This window comes from Petromyzon marinus, chromosome 4 (genome assembly GCF_048934315.1).
Source record: "Petromyzon marinus isolate PM22_M1 ecotype Great Lakes invasive population chromosome 4, UKy_Petmar_22M1.pri1.0, whole genome shotgun sequence".
Taxonomy (NCBI): Eukaryota; Metazoa; Chordata; class Hyperoartia; order Petromyzontiformes; family Petromyzontidae; genus Petromyzon; species Petromyzon marinus.
The window spans coordinates 6,839,342-6,844,493 of NC_133670.1; positions in this window are offsets into that span (position 1 = coordinate 6,839,342).

Consider the following 5,152-nt stretch of genomic DNA (forward strand, 5'->3'; position numbering starts at 1 on the left):
GCAATTGAGCTGTGACGTCAAATCTGTCATGTGACCCGCGCATGTGGAAGCTTAACGCATTGTAGTGTAGTGGTTAGCGCGCTGTGTATGTCTGTGTGTCTGTCTGTGTGTGTGTGTGTCTGTGTATGTCTGTGTGTGTGTCTGTGTGTGTGTCTGTCTGTGTCTGTGTGTGTGTGTCTGGGTGTGTGTCTGTGTGTGTCTGTGTGTGTGTGTGTCTGTGTATGTGTCTGTGTGTGTTTGTCTGTGTCTGTGTGTGTGTGTAAGCGTAACGCATTGTAGTGTAGTGGTTAGCGCGCTGTGTCTGTGTGTGTGTCTGTGTGTCTGTCTGTGTGTCTGTCTGTGTGTCTCTGTGTGTGTGTCTGTGTGTGTGTGTCTCTGTGTGTGTGTCTGTGTGTGTGTGTCTCTGTGTGTGTGTATGTCTGTGGAAGCGTAACGCATTGTAGTGTAGTGGTTAGCGCGCTGCACTACGAACCCCGCCACTCGAGTTCGATTCCCGCTCACGGCCACCACCGGTGACGATTATTTTAACCGCTCCTGGGCGTCCCCTCGGTTGACTCAGCCTCAAACGAGTAACTGCTGTGGTGTGTGAACAGCGCCACTGGGGAGACAAAGGCGGTCGGGCGTGGTGGATCCAAGTCCCGGGCGGCAGCTGGGTTAGTACAGCTAGCATATTCATATTTTTCTCGGTGTGTGTGCTACCTTTAGAAAACACTCACGCAATCAAACTTACTCTACACATCCGTTTTCAGCCCAACTGGATCATGGTCAATTCATGATAGAACTCAGAACAAATTAATTTCACCAACCACTACAAGGAAAGGCACCCTGTCCATGCATGCGACGGAGCAACGCTTTATTCCCATACATTTTGAACAGGTGGATTCCGCATTTGCTGTACCGCCTCCTGGCAAACCAGGGCACCGCCACCTCTTGGATATTCATGGAGAAGGGAGGTTTCACAAAATGTGTGTGATCCACCAACCCCCACCTCCGCATTGCTGGATTACAGGCGTGCACCACCACCGAGACGAGATGTACGCCACAGAATATCCAACTGTGCTGTTAGTATCTTGTTACAAAGCAAAGCCATCCCCTGCAACAGCAGAAGCAAGCATCGACAAATAACTGGCATCAACAGGCTTTTTCAGACCTGTTCAAAGACTCTTCTTACGACTGCACACACGCATATATATTGAGCTCTGCGGATATGCACCTCAGTGGCTTTCTTCACAGTTATCTTCTCGACCTGTGGCTTGCAGAGTTGACCTTCGCAAAAAAAAAAATTGAAACTAAAACCAACAGTCGGGCTGCATGCTGAGCATTCTTTTTTCGCGCAAAAATATTCCCGCTCCTCCTTCAACTCGTGCAGACGCAACCAGCCCAAACCCCCCGAAAACCGCACTCGGATGACAAGCTGCCGTGAGAACGTAACAGGTCCCTGCAGGGTGGGCTGGTAGGAACATTGGAATTTTGCGCAATTTTATGACATTGTTATACTTCCAAATGTTGGGTGCAATAAGACATATCAAGTCTCTGCGCTGTCTATTGCTGATTTTACACCCAACAGCACGAGATTTCACTTCGTTAAAGTATTGAAAGGGGACGGACGGACGGACGCATTCATCTATTGCAGGCTGGTACACTCAGTTTACAACTTCGTTCCTACCAGTAAAAAGCACCACATTTACTTTTCCTCCACGTGAACGTACTGGCGGTACACCGCTGCACGGTATATCTACACATATATATAAAACAGGCAAAGTTGTGATTGTGTGTGTCTGTTCAAAATGTTTAGCGTACTTCCCAACTTGCAACAAAGTTGAAATTTCTAGATTTGAAGCTTTCGTGACTGCAAGGATCCATACTCTTTGGTTATATTCGGTAAAGTCACGTAGGTTAAAAATAAAACAACAAAAAATCACGACGTTTCGGCCACAGCACAAGTGGCCTTCATCAGGTGAAGGGACCGTGCTGTCCAGAGGATGAAGGCCACTTGTGTTGTGGCCGAAACGTCGTGATTAGTTGTTGTTTTATTTTTTACCTACGTGACTTTACCGAATAGAAGCAAAGAGTATGGAAACTTGAAATTTGCCATGTGGGTACTTTCCAGACTGTACACCATGCAAAAATTATTAAAATACACCTTTTTTTTGGGGGGGGGGCTCAATAATGCATATATTTTGTGCACGGCAATTGAACTGTGACGTCAGATCTGTCATGTGACCCGCGCATGTGGAAGCGTAACGCATTGTAGTGTAGTGGTTAGCGCGCTGTGTATGTGTCTGTGTCTGTCTGTGTGTGTGTCTGTGTGTGTGTATGTGTGTTTGTCTGTGTCTGTGTGTGTGTCTGTGTCTGTGTGTGTGTCTGTGTGTGTCTGTCTGTGTGTGTCTGTCTGTGTCTATGTGTGTGTCTGTGGGTGTGTGTGGAAGTGTAATGCATTGTAGTGTAGTGGTTAGCGTGCCGCTCTATGAATCCGGCGACCCGAGTTCGATTCCCGCTCACGGCCACCACTGGGGACGATTATTTTAACCGGTCCTGGGCCTCCCCTAGGTCGACTCAGCCTCAAACGAGTAACTGGTGTGGTGTGTGAACATCGCCACTGGGGAGACAAAGGCGGCCGTGCGTCGTGAATCCAAGTCCCGGGCGAAGTCGGGTAGTAAAGCTAGTATCATATTAAAACAAAACCTACATTTTCCCAGTATGTTTTGTTAATTTTCTCGCAATTCGCAAACCCTGGTCGTAAAATCTTGCGGCGGGGGGGGGGGGGGGCGCGTCAAAATATTTTCTCGCGATGTTGAAGCGGTCAGAAGACGAATGTTTCTTTTTTTTTGTTGGAGGACGGTGGCATTAGAAGATTACGACCCATGCCACACGTTCGAATGGGGAAATCAGCTGCTGAATCTAAGGCGACGTCTGATTGTAAAGTCTGCAGCCCACTCAAGGGCAACAGCGATGCCAGGCTGTTTCACGACGAGCGGTGTGTCATGCTGCACCGGTGTCCCGCCAATATGTCGATTTGCTCATTTCGTTTAGCAACGTGGCCAATGGAATATCTCGGCGATGCGCCTTCATTAGCACCATTGCATTTGCATGAGTAGCAGTATTTTACTTGGGTCACATTTTCCGGATCGTCGATGACTCCATGCTTCCCCCTTTATTAATATACATACAGCAGTCTCACCTTTCAGACTCATTTCTGTACATGTCACATTTACCCATGGCATCGTGTTTATGAGTTACGATTCATAGTAGTTTTTTTTTTTTCATTTGGCATATAAATTATTGTAGTTGGGATTTTTCGCATTTAAATATTTAGACTTTATGGCTCTATCATGATGCATGTATTCCATTCTGTACTGACTAATGGCTCAGCACAATTATTATTAATTTATGCTTATGCAATTCAACCTTGTGAACAGCTCCTATCCTCTTGAGATGTATGTATTCCGGCAATTCCCATAGCAACAAATGCATTTTCTCTATAGAGGTGCAAGGAAATTACAAGGATGCAAAATAGTAAAGGAAGAGGTGAGGGTGGAGATGGCTTAGGTGGATGGGGGTGGTAATGGTTGAGCACTTTGAGGGATAACATTTGGGAATGGCAATACAACTAACGCATATTGAGCAGAGACCTGGTCTCAAGCTTATACACCTCAATATGGAGCCCCAATTTGTTAAGGTTCTCAACGCTTTGAGAGATTTGTGGAGGGAATAAACACACTTTCCGGTGGGTGATGGAGAAAACGGGGTTGTGGTTTATCACAGTTTCTGGTATAAGAGTATATTTAGCAACTCGTTCAGTGGAACAGATGATATTTGTTGTTGCCTTTTTCATAAACCAAGTCTTTATTTGAGTCTCTGTCTCGCAATGCAATTCCAAGCATACATCTCTACACGTTTAACACGTCGGCTTTCGCGACCAATATCATTCATAATAAACGTTTTTGATGTTAGATCGCGTTATTTATAAATGTGTCGTAACCCTCCACCACCCGACACGGCCACAGCATTTACAGTTTCACACACCGGTGGGCTAAAGTAGTGAACTATTTGTCTTTTATCAACGTGACACTATTTTTGCTGATTGGCCGTGTCGGGTGGTGGAGGGTTACGACACACATTTATAAATAACGCGATCTAACCCTAAAACGTTTATAATGAATCTCTACACGTATGTTTGTGCACTTTACAGATATTGCTACATTCCTTTGTCAATGTCCACATTTCTAATGCAAATTGTTACGTAAGTTAATGTGCACCGATTAAAAACCTTATTCCAGCGGTTCGTTAGGATGTTGCTTTTCATTAACATGTTAAACATTCAACCCTGCTCACGTCCATCTCATCATTATTTTCATTTAGATCCCGATCCGCCTTCAATAGCTGTCCTAGGGTACACGTATCCTGCTGTTTTTTTCTAACTGTGTCCCTGCTAGAGATGCGTTAAGTTCAAGCCAGCCCCTTTCATCTCGTTTCAGGCTCCGTGTGCCGTGGCCAAAAGGGTGAAAAAATAAATAAACGAAGGGCAGTCAGACATTCCTGCTTCGGTCATAGCAGATGACCAGACCACGAAAGTTAGGGGTCGACACATCGAGGCAAGGGCAAGCTGGACAGAAGGGTGCCCAGATCCCTCCCGTGGCCCATTTACATATATATCGTGCTAGCTTTACTACCCGGCTTCACCTGAGACTGGGATTCCCTTCTTGGATTAATACACGGCCTATGCAGAGGGTTGGGGTTGGGGAGATGCGTGACGTCAGCAGGCACACTGCGTGACGCTGCCGCATGCGGGTGACATCACAGATGTGACATCCAGATGTGACGTCACCGCTCACTTGCCGTGCAAAATACATTCATTATTGCGCCCCCCCCCAAAAAAAATATATATAAGTCTATTTTTATACTTTTTGTATTGTGTACAGTCTGGAAACTACCCACATGCCAAATTTGAAGTTTGTTGCATGTCGGGAAGTACGCTAAACATTTCGAATAGACACACATATTCACACATTTCCCTTTTATATAGATGTCACCAACAACAAGATGGTGACTTCCATCTTATAAACGTGTGACCATCTGGTCTCCATGAAAGGTCTCCAATCTTGAAGTGATCTTGAATATTCTCTCAATATCAAGCTCCCCAGAAGATGAT